General features: G+C 38.9%; 1 protein-coding gene and 1 pseudogene across 1 annotated transcript in view; both read right to left on the bottom strand.

Moving 5' to 3' along the window:
* The window catches only part of CTTNBP2NL (CTTNBP2 N-terminal like), a 50042-nt gene that overhangs the window by 8803 nt on the left and 24427 nt on the right, over positions 1-16812 (bottom strand). The window lies entirely within an intron of this gene.
* On the bottom strand, positions 1825-2387 carry LOC109391557 (60S ribosomal protein L17 pseudogene; annotated as a pseudogene).

Below are 16812 nucleotides of genomic sequence, written 5' to 3'. Positions count from 1 at the left end.
TGTCGTAAGCATTTATATTGACATTAACTTAAATTTTACAGTCCTATAAGTAGTGCTATCATCTCCATTTTGCAGCTGAGAAAACTATGACAGAGAGCTCAATAACTTGCTCCAGGTTATTCATCTAGCAAGTGGTCAGACTGGGATTTAAACCTAAGCAGCCTGGCTCTAAAGTCTGTGTCCCTAACCATCCTACTTACTGCCTCTGCTTATGATGCTTATATTACCAACAGGTATATCTGATCTTTTGTTTCTGTTATGGCATTTGCATTTCTAAAATATGCTAAGCATAATTGTGTGAGTTTACATATTCAGAACCTGACACGTGGCTGTAGATAAGTAAAGGATGTGGAAAATATTTTCACTTATGATCTAGGACTACCTGTGATTTCTACCTACAGAACTTCACTCAATTGTTGGTGAATCACAAGACGGCAGAGGCGCTCACAAGAAGCCCAGACAAAATCTCTTCTCTCTGCTGCCAAATTCCACCCCCTCCTCTTCTAGTCTTGGTTTAGCTACCTTCCATCCTCCTATCTATTCCCTTCAGGGATGGTGAGCTTTGTGAATGACAGGTGAGCAGGGAATGCAGGCTGGTGCTTGAGTCTGGTCTAGGGCTTTGGGCCTAGGTGCTGAGTTGGGTATAAGGGTCAGGAACAGAAAGATTTTCTTAGGTTTCCCTCTTCTCTTCTCTCTGCTGGGAAGGACTGGAAGTACTACACTTCATATGAGCATCATATATTACGTGCAGGTGAATAGTGACATTAACAATTACTTTACTATACAGGCATTAAAGCTTCCTGAGACATTTTACAAAAAAAAAAAAAAGTGCTAATATAGCATTGAGGAAATTTTCTCAAAAACCACAGCAAAGTACTATATGAAACCTACTGTCATTTATCAATGAAAAATTATTTAATTAGGAGCTATATTTTCTTAGAACTGCCATTCACAAATAGAAACCCATTTGAAAAGAAAAGGAAATTCACAAGTCAATGGCTATGCTTACAAAAAAATCCCTCAAGAAAATAAAGCAAAAGTGGGGTTTCTTTAACACAGAAGTATGTTTCAGTGCTGAAAATTTGATGCCTCTTTCTTTAATCAACTGTCCAAGTTCAAGACCCAGGAATCACTTAGCCTATGCCACAAATTTTTGTTGGTATCTGTTGGCAAATGTTCGATGCAGAGTTACAAGCTCTGGGTTTTACTTTTGTCTTGACTGCAAGATGACATTATTGAAGTATTTGGATAATAACTGTATACTGGAAATAGAAAGAATGAAATCCATTTGTTCCTTTAAGTTACTGATAACCATCTTCCTAACCTTATTGTGTGTGTGCATGCACGCACTCACAAATCAAAGAGAGAGGTATTTGAAAGACAGAGTCCAAGACAGAATCTTATTTTTTTTTTAGCTTCAAATTAAAAAGAAAATTCTCAGTAAAATTTCAAAATAAGCTCTAATCCATTTAGAATGGAGAAAGACAAGACCAATTCCTGAAGTGGCTATTTATATTTTATTATATTTAAAAAATCATGATGAGAGTTTTCTAAAAAGCTAGTTTTTAGTTACATTTTTAAAAAGCAACAGTGTCAACACGGGACTCTTCGATGTTTTCCTTTCACCAAAAACGTCCATTTCTTTAAGTTCAGGTATAAAAACATGAGATTGATAACCCAGGATTCAATAACAGTATCTATTTATAGCCATTAATATCCTAAGGCAAATCCATGTTTAGGAAAAATGCTTAAAGGAAGTAAGAGAAAAAACCCCTTTAAGTTGAAATTCCACTTCTTTTGTTTTACTTTTATTAGCACTTATTTGATGTTGAATTTACTCCAGGGCCATAAGTTTATGTTTCTTCAGTTTCTTCTGGGAGATCTTTTTCTTCTGTGCAGCCTTCTCTTCTGGTTTAGGAGCAATCAGCTCTTTCTCTGTCAGCATCACCTCAACGTGGCAGGGAGAACTCACCTGTGGGTTAATCCACCCATGAGCTCTACAAGTTCTGCATTGCATCTTGGGAGCTTTGTTCACCAGGCCGTGCTCAATGACCAGAGTCTACATCTAAACCCTTAAGTGCAGCATTACTCTCTGCATTTTTAAGCCTGTGCAGCAAAAATGCTGCACTTTTTTTGGGCCACCGACCCTGCATCCAACTCCACTGTTTGGCCTGAGCACACCTCCCAACTCCACCATTGTGACGATGGAATGGCACACACTGCTTCTGTAATGTGACATCCTTTAGATACTTGGTGGCTTTTCAGATATGCATACCTGTGATGGCCTGGGCAGTTTCACGAGTGTTCTCAAAAGAAACATGAAGATTTGAACCTCTTGATTTACATGATTTAGTGGGGTTCTCTGGGTGAAGCGAATAGCGAACCATTTTCAGAGGTCACTTTCAGGCTGCTTACAGAAAGGGCGAAATTCCACTTTTTAAATTGTCACACTTTTTATTCATAATTACCGTTTCTGCATGATTTGTGATGGTAAAGGAATGATTATTGGTACTGAACTTGGTTTAGTGTGGCAACCCTTCCCAAACCTGAATATTTTTATGCCCTTTTCCTTTTTAGAACACCATGGAGAAAGTGGGATGGGAGGAACTGGAGCTGGGAGTACCACTCATGACCTTGACATCAGATCTGCTGAGAAACTGCCTCTCAGGTTTGAGTATATAGTTAACTAATCCTTAAAAATATGACTTAAAAACCCACACTGTTATTATCGTGTATAATTAATAAGCATCGCTGAGTTATGAGTAATGGATGAGGAGCTTGTTTGGTGAGGTCTCAGAATTCTCTGAGAACAGTTGTTACACTGTCTGTTTGCTCTTGAAGTATTTCACAGTAACGCCATAATCACTTGCATAGTAATTACAAGTTATACAAAATTGGTTGCCTTGCACATAAATGAAAAGAATCTGTGGAATAATCTAAAAAAACCTCCTTGTCACAAAATAATTCTTTTAAATACATTCTAACATGAGGCCCAAACATGGGAAAAGTGAATTCAAGGTCTGTATGTATTATATTATAGCAAACACTGGACTGGAAGATGGGAGACAGGATAAGGCATTTTTCAACCAACTTAACGCCTCAGTAAGGTGACTTATATGGATGAGAGGTTTAACAGCACCAATAATGACAAGACAACCAAAAAAAGGTGTTAGGATTTGAAGAATGAAGACTTTTTGTGGTTATCTATTCCTGCATAACAAATTACTCCCAAATTTAGCAGCTTAAACAGTAAACACTTTTTCATCTCCTAGTTTCTGAGGGCCAGGAATCTGGGAAGGGCTGAGCTGGGTGTTTTCTGGCTCAATGTCTCACGAGGTTGCCATCGAGCGGTTGGCTAGGGCCGCAGTCAGCTTAAGGTTCAACGAGGGCTGGTGGATCTGTTTCCAGCTTCCTCGCATGGCTGCTGGCACAGGCCTTGGTTCCTTGCATGTGCTGGCTTCTCACAGAGCAAGTAACGCATGAGACAGAGACAGAGACAGAGATAGAGACAGACTCATCAACCAAGATGGAAGCCCCAGTATCTTTTATAACTTAATCTTGGAAGTGACATACCATCACTTCTGATATATCCTATTGGTCACACAGACCAACCCTGGTAAATGTGGGCGGGGACTACATAAAGGCGTGATTAGCAGGAGGTGGGATCACTGGGGGCATCTTGGAGGCTGGCTTCCACCAGATGACTGACCTAGATAGGCTACCACTAGTAACATCTCGGCTGAAAATTTAGAGACCAAGCACCGATACTAAAACTGTCAAGGCTGTTTTAATATTTTACTGATATTTCAGCTACTTCATAAGAAATTTTAAATGATCTGGGTTTGACTTTTTGGGGAAGGAATTCAGTAATACAGCTAAAACCAAACAATTTCTTGTAATTTCATTATTTTCACTTCAATGACAACATATTTTAACAATAGAAATTTCTATATTGTCAGAAAACTGAATGATCTTTAATTTTAGATAACGAAAATAATCGGCTGCTCTGACAGATTCAATTATATAGCGTTATTACTACACGAGACAAAACACACTAGTCACCTATTACTCATTTATTTTTACAGTCACAGGCTGAATGAAACATCACTATTGAAAGCTTAAAATAAAATCACATAATATCCTTGGAGTCTGCCATGTTTATTCTCTAAAATTTCAGCTTTGCTATGACAATCTTCAAAAAGAAATACGAAGCAGTCACCTGACCTCTCTCGTTCTCAATATTATTTAGACTATTCTATATACAACATAGCATATAATATACATAATAGTATAATAAAATATATAAATAAAAGTATAATACAGAGGGTGCCAAAAAATGTATACACATTTTAAGAAAGGAAAAAACTATTAAAATTACACTGATGAGAACCACTTTGAGCACCTTTTGTAATTGCATAAGTCAAATGTGACTTGTATTCATCTTTTTTTATCAGTCTATATTGAGTAATACAATTTTAATACAGTTTTTTCCTTTCTTAAAATGTGTAAATATATTTTTTGGTACCTTCTGTATATATAGTATACTTTTATAGTGTATATACATATATGCACATATGTACATATATTCCAATCTTAAAATAGGAAATCATTCTCTATTCTCCAGATGATAACCACCAATGTGAAAAGTGGTTCCACATCTAAAGGTAAAGAATTAAGGCCCATTTAATTGGAGGTTTATATTTAAGTATGAGGTTTTATTTTCAAGACTCAGGTCGGTACCATAACTGGATTAGAATGTATCTTTGCCCACTTACTGTTAATTCTGAAGTGGTCCTTTTAAAAGAATCAGCAATAGGGCTGGCTGAGTGGTGCATTGGTTAAGAGCTGGCTTGAGACGCCAGCTCTCAGCAGCAGGGCCCTGGTTCGGATCCCACATGAGGGCCAGTGAAGCTGCGCCCTCTACAGCTAAGATGGTGAACAATAGCTCAACCTGGAGCTGGGCTGCTGTGAGTCGCCAGCGACGGCATAGGCTGCAGCCCCTGCTGCAGTGGGCTGCCATAAGCTACTGTGTGTGGCCGGCAGCCAGCGTGAGCGGCCGTCCAGAGGCTGGTGATCGATCTGCCTCACCCGGGAAGAGCGCAATGATAATACCAACATGGGCCAGTGAAGCGATGTCCTCCACAACTAGACTGAAGAACAAAACGACAGCAACTTGTCTGTTCCCCTTCCCCAGATTCCCCAGTGCTGTTCCCATCCCCCGATTCCCCAATAAAATCTTAAAAAAAAAAAAAAATAGAATCAGCAATAAAAACTTGGTGCCTTTAAAAATATCTGAATACCTGTATGCTAGAAATCAGGAAGACAAAAGAACATGATTCCAATACGGTTTTTATTAATGCTACCAAAAGCATGTTAAAATTGAATCTATTAATGTTCAAATAATTTACATTCTGGAATCCTTGATAAATTATAAATAGCTCAGAGACACTGGAAATAAAACAACCATTCTGGATGAAGATGATAACAACATTACAAGGGCACCCTTTGTTCTGGAAATTGCTTTTCAATTGCTGAAAGAAAACTAGATTTTACTGTTTGACAATATTGAGAAACGAGGATTTAGCCTCATTTAAATTAAACTTCAATTTTTGGAAAATGGTACAAAATTTAACATGGGAGTAAAGAGCAAAAATTTTCATTATTTAAAAATAGTTCTAATATATTATCTGATAACCCAGTGCTCCTTCCACTTAACCATAAATGCTATATTCTCAAATCTAGCCTTCTCTATATGTTGATTTTCTTTAATAAGTTTTGGCTCTAGAACCTAACAGGATTGGGATTGTATCTTGGCTCTACTACTTTCTATCTGTGTCACCTGCAGCAATCCCGCTAACTTCTCCATGCCTCAGATTCCCGTCAACTGTAAAATGAGCGTAACAATCTACCTATAGGTTTGTTGTAAGAATTCAATGAGTAATGTAAAATGCTTCCTATGGTACCCGGCACATAGTAAGTACTATAAATATGCATTAGTTTAACAACCAAGTTTAGAATATAGGTTTTCCTTTATTTTAGAACCAATGACCAAACCCCTCCCTGCAGATTTAATTAAGATTCTATAAAATTGGATTGTGCCAGGAAATCTTGATTAAAAGCAAACTGAAATTCACCAATCCCTAGATAACTCCAAATACATCATTAAAAATACTGGGCATCTGGATAACTAATAACAGTCTCTATTAATTTAGCAATTCCTGAACTACTACTATCTGACATTCTATGTAAGGTGGTCAATTAGTATTTATCTCTTGCATTATGATTAAACATTTCCCATTTATCTTTCTTTTCTTCCTGCTTAAATTGTAAGACACTCAAAGGAAGAAGCACTTCTTGTACATCTTTCTTTTTCCTAATCCTGTATTTTGCCTTAAGCTCAAGACACTTAACAGATGTTCACTTTCCAGTCTTTTTCCTGATGTCTCAGCCCTCCTTACTCTCATCATTTTTGTGAGGTCAGTATTTTATTTTGCTCTTAGTAAAACATTTTACTTCGCATAATCACTTAAGATAATATCAATTTATACATTTTAGAAACTGACTTTGAAGTAGAATGAGCTTCAAAGATTCCTTTTGGAACCACAAATATTTATAAAAGCAATTATTTACATAAGGACAGATGATCATTTATTATTATTTCATTAAAGTGTACTAAATTCTTTTGAAGACTAAAAATGGTAAGTTTAGTACAAATAGCTACAAGTATGGTACTTCTAGCTAGTTGGCTGCTTGTTGATAGAAGAAGAATATGGGTAAACAGCAAAATGAGCTGCTTCCGCAGTCAGATTCCTAAGAGTCCTGTGAAAACTTCTGGTAAAACTGAAATAAATGCGTTGGAGTTTTCCTGTCTATGTATGAGGTTGAAACAAGTTACACATACATTCTGGACTGGACCTACATAAATAACTTTGACGTGGGGAAGAAAATGTGTAAAGAGATTCAACAAAACTTGAACAAATTAATGCTCTGGGGCCGGCCGAGTGGCTCAGTTGGTTAAGAGCTCGCTCAAGAGTTTGAGCTCTGAGCAACAGCAGTTCGATGCCCGGCCCGAGCTGAGCTGCCGCTAAGCTGCCAATAGGTAGCAGGATGGCTCAGCTAAAAAAATAAATAAATAAATAAATGCTCTGAATGTAAATTAAGGATTTTAAAGTATAATTTTTCATGATGCATTAGACCCCAACCTCTCAAAATGTGAGAGTCAACACCTGTCTTGTACCATATACAAAAAACAGGAATGGATCACAGACCTAAAGATAAAATATGAATGGACAAAAAGCACATGATCAGGGAGATGCAAATTAAAACAATAATGAGATACCACTATCCAGACACTAGAAAGGTTAAAATTAAAGAATGACAATATCAAATGTTGGAAATGATATGAATCAACTAGAACACTCACATATTGCTGGTGGGGGTATAAATGGTATAATGACTTTGGAAATTAATCTGAAAGTGTCTCATTAAAATAGAAAAATGCCTACTTGCAATCCCACTTCTAAGTATTTATCCAAAAGAAATGAAAACATATTATTGTATATCTACAAAAAGACTTTTACACAATTGTCCATAGCAGCTTTATTCATAATAGTTCCAACTGGAAACGATTAAATATCAATCAACAAGAGAACAGATAAATAAAATGTGATGCATCCATACAATGGAATACTAGTCAGCAATGAAAAGGAATGAGTCACTGATATATACAATGATACTGATGAACCTGAAAATCATTATACTGGGAAAAAAAAGCCAGACATAAAAGATTACATTCTGTGTAATTGTGTTCTAACTAATCTATGGTGAAAAACATCAGAACAGTAGTTGCCTCTGGGTGTAGGGAGACAATGGACCAAGAAGGGGCAAAAAATAACTTTTTGGTGTGATGAGAGTGTTTACTTCTTGATAGAGGTATAGGTTAAATGGTTGTGTGCATTTGTCAAAACGTATTGAACTGACCACTTAAGATCTACACATTTCACTATATCTAAATTATATCTCTAGTTTAAAAATATATAATGAGGGCCGGCTGAGTGGCGCATTGGTTAAGAGCTGGCTTGGGACGCCAGATCTGAGCAGCAGGGCCTGGGTTTGGATCCCATATGAGGGCCAGTGATACTGCGCCCTCTACAGCTAAGATAGTGAACAACAGTTCAACTTGGAGCTGGGCTGCCGTGAGTCGCCGGTGACAGCATAGGCTGCAGCCCCTGCTGCAGTGGGCTGCCATAAGCTATCATGTGTGGCTGGCAGTCAGCGTGAGCAGCCGGCAGCCGGTGTGAGCTGCCATGAGTGGCTGTCCATTGGCCGGCGAGCGACTGCTCACCCAGGAAGAGCGCAATGATAATACCAACATGGGCCAGTGAAACGACATCCTCCACAACTAGACTGAAGAACAAAAGGACAGCAACTTATCTGTTCCCCTCCCCCGCGATTCCCCAGCACTGTTCCCCTCCCCCAATTCCCCAAAATCTTAAAAAAAAATAAAAATAAAAATATATAATGAAATAAAAAGAACATTAAGTTATATGTAATATATGTTTTGTATATAGTGTTTCAGAAACACGGGAAGTTGAAACCAAAATAATTTTAACAATAATAACAGCAGCAGAAACGACAAGGAGGCCCTAACACTGGTGCTTCTTACCTGCCGAGCTATGTGCTTGGGGCTTTACATATCTTATCTCATCTAACGCACATTCCTTGTTGGTGAGGTAGACATGGCTGCATCTCCATTTTACAGGAGAAACTGAACATTAACGTGTGGCTTTCCCAAGGTCACAAAAGCACAGTAAAGGAGGACAGTAAGTGGTATATACAATAGTATGTACTGAATGTGTTAGCTGAATGAATGATACATAGATATTCCCCAGGACTTTGTAGGAATGAATTTCAATTTAGTAGGTCTCAATAAATATTGGGCTGTCGGAAAATTCATGATGTATTTTTTCTGTTTTTCGTTGTAAAAATGTGTCATGACTTTTCCAACAACCCAATAGCTTAAAAATGAACAGAAAAGAATAGAAAACATCATAGAGCTTTGAATTTGTAAGGCGAGTACTGTTTTGAGCAACTTTTCTTTCGGCCTAAGACTACAGCTGTGTGTTGGTGTGTTCCTTGGATAACAAAATAAAGTTATTTTTTACTATAGACTTTATAGTAAAATAAGTCCCTTTCAAATAAGCTTGGACAACACTAGAATAAAGAATCCAACAAGTCTGACTCCTGAATCCATGGTTTTAAAACATTTAAGCTATTGGGTTGTTGGAAAAGTCATGATGCATTTTGTCTATGTTTTTCAAAGGTCATTTATTTATATAAAGAACAAAGATCAATCAATGATATATTCCCTGTTTTGTTCGATAACCATTTGCCATCTTTCAGTGAGCTTCATAATTCCTCGTTCATAGGAGGATCTGTCTTTATTTGCAAAAAACTGAACAAGATGCTGATTTACAGCCTCATCTGAATTGAACGTTATACCATGCAAGGAGTTTTGAAGAGAGCGAGACAAGTGGAAGTCTGACAGTGCAAGGTCAGGCAAGTATGGTGCGTGTGGCAACATCCCATCCAAGCTCCAATCATTTTTGACGGGTGATCAAACTTATGTGTGGTCTGGCATTGTCGCGATGGAACACAACTCCTTTACAATTAACAAGCTCTGGACGTTTCTGAATAATAGATTTGTTCAAACTGTCCAACTGTGGGCAGTACACATTCAAATTGATTGTTTGTAGGAGCTCGAAAAACACGACACCTTTAAATCCCACCACACTGAGAGCAAAACCTTCCTCTGATGAATGTCTGCTTTCGATGTCGTTTGAGGCGAATCATCACGTCGGGACCAAGACCATTTGTGCACCACATTGTTGTAAACAGTCCACTTCTCATCACCAGTTATCAGTCGCTTCAAAAAAAGATCGTTTTCCTCACGTTTCAGCATATTGCAGATGTTTATACACGCTGTCAAATGAACTTCTTTGAGTTCATGCGGAACCCAAATATGAGCTTGCTCATGTATTCCAGCTTATTCAGGTCGTTATGAATGCTTGTATGATGGATGTTCAATGTTTCTGCAATCTCTCATGTCATGTAATGTGGGTTTGACTCGATCAATGCCTTTATTTTGTCATCAACCTCGGTGGGCCTCCCTGACCGAGGAGCTTTGTTGAGATCAAAATCACAAGCAAGGAATTTCGTGAACCATCATTGGCACTGACGTTCTTATAGAACATTGTCACCGTAAACTTTATGCAACTTTTCACAAGCTTGATGCGCGTTCTTCCCTTTATGGAAGTAAAACAGTAAAATATGGCAAAAATGCACAGTTTGGTCTTCCATCTTCAATTTGTTGTAAAATCTCCAAAACTCAACCAAATCGCTCAATTTTTTTTAGAATGAAGCTAGAACTGTCAGCTGTCAAATGGCATAGCAATAACATAGATGCAGATGACTCTAGCACTTCCAAAAATGAACTAGTGCCATGTCGCAAACATGCGTCATGACTTTTCCGACAACCCAATATAATAAGTACATTCTGAAAGTGAGAAGGAATCAATATTTTTGTTTTATTTTAACTAACAAATGTTATAAAAGTCTACAAACCAGGAGAAGTTTAGTGTAATACCAAATATACAAAATGTAAAAAAAAAAAAAAAATTTCTGTGTTATCAGAGTTACACAGCCAAAGCTAGCACTGGAGAAGTCTGGGAAATTTTTCTGGACTATGGATGATTCACAGGGACACATGCTTTGAATGCTTTTATTAATAAACACTTAATTTGCTGGGGTTTACATGTGGGCGATGATGGGGGGACACAGATTTGACGAAGTCCCCTGCTCTCAAGGAGCTTAAAATTTGCCAGACAAGTTTACGGCCTAACAGCAGAAATAAACAAGTTGCCTCTGCTTACTAAATGTTTCCTAAACAATATCATTACTGTTTAGAGGAACAGCAAGGGCAGTTTGTTTGATCAGAACTTTCTAAGCCTCAGGCCTCACTCCTAGGGAACAGGAAGGAAAAGGCCAGCCCGGGAAGTGGGCGGGTTCTGGCAGATAAATGGGACATCAGCTATTTCATGAATCACAGGAAACTCCACAAGGCTGAGGGAGTACAGAGCCCGAGAACAGCCTCTGAACTATTACATAGAGAGCCTGCAGACCGTGTGTGCTTCTTTAAGTAACCATGAACTTGAAAAAAAGTCCTTTTTTAGAGATGTGCTCGGGCTCTTTCACTTTCAATGTATTAACAGTACAGAAACGGGTCGGCCGAGTGGCTAAGTTGGTTAAAGGCTCGCTCAAGAGTGCGAGCTCTGAGCAACAGCGGTTCGATGCCCGGCCCGAGCTGAGCTGCCAACAGGTGGCAGGATGGCTTAGCTAAACCCCCCCCCACCAAAAAAAACACCACAAAAAACAGTACAGAAACTAACTTCAAGGTTAAATGATTAAAAAAGAGCTCGCTAAATAAGATGTGAAAGGATATCTTCTTCCTCTAATTGGGATTCTATGGAAGGAGGTGGATGATTGTGGGGTGGGTCTTAACTAAAAAGTTGTTCCAAGCAAAGTGCTTAAATTACCAACACAGGCTGACATGACAAGGAAACACAGCAAGAAACAAGCTACTGAAATGTAAGGAAGAGGGTTCTTAGACTGGCTGAGAAGTAGAAACTTCATATTTAGAAGTTTATTAAATAAACAGGAAAAAGAAGTTTGTGGGGGTAGAGGCGGGTGTGGGGAGTATGCAGAGACAGGGCAGAATGAAAACAGGGAGCCAGTCTTGTTTGACAGCAAGATGTCGGGGTAGGCAAGCCGGAGCAAGACGCCCTAATTACACACCCTAATGACAAAGGTAGAACAATATCTACGATGACATATTAAGAGACCAAGTCCCATGTCACCAGTCGGAAGCTGGAAAGGTGACAATAATTCCTAGTGCCACTGCAGCCTTCTGTAGCAGAAGGTGGCTAGCTAGCTACTCAATTTCAACCAGCAGTCACACAGGTAAATTGGGACTCAAATTAGAGAAGGATAGTTTTCTTTAGAGAACAGAATGAAAAGAGGGGTAAAGAAGCTAAGACTGAAAAGTAAAAGATAGCTTATACTCGTAGCCTAAATGCATTGTGGGGTGATGATAATTTTAAATGTGAACTGGCAACGTCTATCACTACAGGAAGGCACTAAATATATGGTGAGCTCGAGCTAACGCTGGCCATTGCTACTATTAATTCCAACTAATCCCAACCCAAGACTGCCCTTATCTTCATAACAAGGTACTGAAGGGGATTAGAAAATGCATGAATCAGAAGAGCAGGAGATATTTCTGTTAGGAGATATATGAGCTCTTCCTTTTTATTCTAAAGGGTAGCAACGCCACTAGGAAACTTGACATGTCACCAAGGACAAGGATGGGATCACCAAGAACCCTTTCCTATCCTAAGGGACAGGAAAACTGGCTCTCTTCTAAGCCGCTAAGACTGCTTCAGCGTCCTTTTTCTTTAATGATGTCTAGGTCTGATATGCAGAAGTTAGTCGTTTGTCCCACTGATGGAGGACACTGCCTGGAAAGAAAGGACAGGACACCGAAAGGCAGCTTTTAAAGGGAAAAGAACTCAAGAGTTTTCAATTTGGAAAGCAAACAGAGAGGGAAAATGATGATTTTGTGAAAGCCAAAAACAAAACCAGAAACCCTGGAGAAATGGGGGATAAGTAAATACATTCTGAAAGACAGAGAGAAGACGTGGAATTTAGACAGATGCCCGTAGAGAGCCTTAGCTGAAAAGTCGGGGAAACAGTGTTTTTTGTATATATCTAGGTAGATGAAGAACAAGAAGCAATACTGTCCTCTTTTTAAAAAATACTATTTTCTCTGACGCTTCCAAAGCTGCCATTACTAACTTATCAGTGAATGCACATGGCCACATCCCAATCTGAAAGGAGAGGATACCAAGGTAAAATGTCAGTTGAAAACTAAAACATCGTCTTTGCTATTTTTTCTGACCAACACAAATACATAGTGAGCAAAGGTACGTATCCCAGTTATTTGGTATCCTTTATTACACATATTGAAACAAGCACAAAGCAATGATTTTCTGTCTGAAGGACAAACTGTTCCTTTTAGTACAGGGTGAATGTAGATAATGTCACTGAGTGGGAACTAACAACAGTAAAAGTTATGAAACTCTATTACTATTGTTAAACCTTTCATCTCAAAAATATGAATTAATAAATGGCATCTATTTTGAACCTTGAATACTTTCAAGTTCGACTTAGAGGTCCTGAGCTTATTCTCTCACATGACAAATCATTCTGAAGAACTTTCTAGGTTCTGGATATTTGGGATACAGTACTAAACAAGTTTAAGTACCCTCATGGAGCTTACATTTAGTAAAAAAAAAAAAAGAAAGAAAGAAATACTAGACAGAAAGAAAATAGAGATGAAAATCCCTATAATCTGTGACAAATTCTTTCTTTCTTTTTTTTTTTTTAAGCTGGGCATCCTGCCACCTGTTGGCAGCTCAGCTCAGCTCAGCTCGGGCCCATGTGGGAATCCAACTAGCAACCCTGTTGCTCAGCGCTCGTCCTCTTGAGCGAGCTCTTAACCAACTGAGCCACTCCGCCGGCCTGACAAATTCTTATAGTATCACTAATCTAATGTAGACAAAGAAAAAGAGAGATCACATGATGATTTAATTCAACAAAAAATTACTGGGTACAATAATGTGAGAGGCTCTGTGTATGACGTTTCCAAGCAGTAAAAACCGAGACTAATGAATTTAATGACAGTCACTAACTCAGATCCACCAATGACTTCAGTCTTTTGTTGAACAGACGGCATGCTAGGCATTCAATCAGGTTAAATATTTCCTTTAAAGTTATGCATTCTTAGAACTCAACTGGATGCAGCTGCCTTTCTGAGGCAGAAGATACTTTTTGTTGTTGTTAAATGATGGAATGTTATGAACTACACATATGAAATTGAAAACAGGAGAAGGGGTTGCAGGTTTCCTACTACGATAATAATTTCTTGAAATTTTAGTCAGGTAGCTAGCTGCTCATACACCTGTTGTCAGCTTTATTTAATGTGAGTCCATGACCTGTGAAAAGGATCTGCTTTAAAGAATAATTTTTAGGTATCCTGTACAAAAACACAATTTGAAAATTAGTGGGAAATTTACCTTTTGCTCTTTTGGGAAAAAAAACAAAACAGGACTATGGAGACACCAAGATCATGCCTTCTCTAGGTATATGCTTTGCTTGTCTCCACTCCCTTCACTGTATTTTATTTTATTTATTTTTAATTTTTAAAATTTTATTGGGGAATAGCCATGGTCATTGGTTACACACGCTACAATGGCATAGTTGACTTTTAGGGAAGGTGCAGCTCAGTGGCCTGTGCGGGGATCCAACCGGAAACCTTGGTGCCATCAGCAGGATGCTCTAACCAACTGAGCTAACCAATCACCCCGCTTAACTATATTTTAGAATTCATACAGATTATGTGAGAAGTATAAGTTACTTAGAAGTAACAATAGTTAAAAAGTATATGTTCTTAACTCCTTGCCATTCCACTGCTCATATTGTATCTCTTACAAATGGTATTGCTGTACAATAGAATACTATGTAACCATTAAAGATAATGAGAGATAGATCTTTATTATGTGTAACAATCTTCAAGATATAATAAGTGAAAAATTAGACAAAGAACAGTGTGCATGGAGGGAGGGAGGGAGGGAGGGAGGGAGAGAGAGAGAGAGAGAGAGAGAGAGAGAGAGAATTAAGTTGCAACTGGTAACGCCAGGAATACATCTCACAAAGCCCCTTCCTTCCTTCCCTTCAGCAGGGTTCCCTAGAGAACAGCAGGAGCCAACGTGGTCTGCCCTGGGAAAGGAATGAAATTAGTGAAAGGGAAGTACCAGGTTCGGTGGTAGGGGGGGTACTCTTGCAGAAAAGAGCCCAAAAGCCAAAAGAGGCTGGAAAGGCTGGTCGTATGTATGGGTTGTTTATAAACTGGGTATTTATAAAAAAGAGGATTGCATTTTTAAGTAATTAAGCATCTGTGTTCCATTCAGAAATACACTCACCCCCATATAGAACAGCTAACTCTTAAGAACTGTCTGATATCGGCTACTTGCTATATAACTTTTTATCACGTCATCCTTCACATCACAAACTGGGGCACCTAGGGGTTCAAGAGTGAAGGTGCCAGAAGAATAAGCCACTTTCTCATGTAATGGACATCTTCTCGTGGGCTCTGTTTTTCTTCTACCTTTGAGGAAAGAAACGGGGGAATTCTGCTTGTAAAATGCTACCTGTTTACAGAACACACAGTTCTCTAGCAGTCGGGGAGAGGCTGTAGAAAAAAGATTAAGGCAGTGGGAAATTTCATTATACTTATTCAGCCTGAAACTAAAACAAATAAAAAAGGGAAACAGCTTATTCCTGTTATTTTGACTTCCTCTTATTGTGTCTCCCTTGCATGTGCTAGCCTTGTGATTTGGAATTAATCAGAGGTTATTTCTAGTTGCCCCATTAAAAAAAAAAAAGGAAGGCAAAATCCCAATCGGCTTTTTGGAGAAACTGACGAGCTGATTCTGAAATTCACATGGATATGCCAAGGACCAGGAAGAGCCAAAGCAACTTTTAAAGAGAACAAAAGTTGGGGATTAACACTACCTGATTTTAAGAATTACTACAAGGCCACAGTAAACAAGGTAATGCAGTGTTGGCATCAAGGCAGACAGATAGATCAATTGAACAGAACTGCGATTCCAGAAATAAACCACAGATACATGAGAAACTGATGGTGACAAGGGTGCAGAGGCCTTTCTACAGAGGAAGATAGTGTTTTCAACCAATAGTGCTAGAACAACTGGCTATCCATATTTAAAAAAGGACTTTGATACTTATGTAGTAACATATAACAAAATTAACTGAAGTTGTATGTATCATAGACTTAAGTATAAAACTTAAAACTTCAAATTATAGGGCCGGCCGAGTGGCGCATTGGTTAAGAACTGGCTTGGGACGCCAGAGGGCCCGGTTCAGATCCCACATATGAGGGCCAGTGACACTGCCCTCTACGGCTAAGATGCTGAACAACAGCTCGACCTGGAGCTGGGCTGCTGTGGGTCGCCAGCGATGGTGTAGGCTGCAGTCCCCTGCTGTAGTGGGCTGCCATAAGCTACCATGTGTAGCCGGTAGCCAGCATGAGCGGCCAGCAGCCGCCGTGAGCGGCCGTCCAGAAGCCGGCGACTGATCTGCCTCGCCCGGGAAGAGCGCAATGATGGTGCCAGCTTGGGCCAGTGAAGCAACATCCTCCACAANAAAAAAAAAAAAAAAAAAAAAAAAAATAGGCGCTTTGGAGGCCATCGAGAGACATCCATTCACATGATCTGCAACCAGTGACTGTCCCTTGGATATGGGTTACACGATGTGCACTGACAGAATAGAAATAAAGGGAAAAGGAGAATCCTACACTATTGGAATATTTCCAATGCCATGCCAATTTTAGTATTACACCTAAGGACTAGTTATTAATCATTTAATCTTATTGCAGAGAAGGAAGGTTTGCTCCAGACAGATGGAAAGACTTGACTGAGGTCATATATTTATGCTCAATGGCATGACAGGCAAAGACTCAGGCAATGAACTTTAACATTATGTGACCAGGCATGTGTCAAAAGCCATAAACATGGGATTTTTGTTTAAAAATCACACGGAAGCCATGCAAAACAAGACTGAAACACGGAGGGAAAGGAAGAAAAGACAGACTCCATCCCCCCACACCAGAGAAAT

This window comes from Hipposideros armiger, unplaced genomic scaffold (assembly GCF_001890085.2).
Source record: "Hipposideros armiger isolate ML-2016 unplaced genomic scaffold, ASM189008v1 scaffold_297, whole genome shotgun sequence".
NCBI classification, from domain to species: Eukaryota; Metazoa; Chordata; class Mammalia; order Chiroptera; family Hipposideridae; genus Hipposideros; species Hipposideros armiger.
This window is presented reverse-complemented; position numbering and strand designations above follow the sequence as displayed.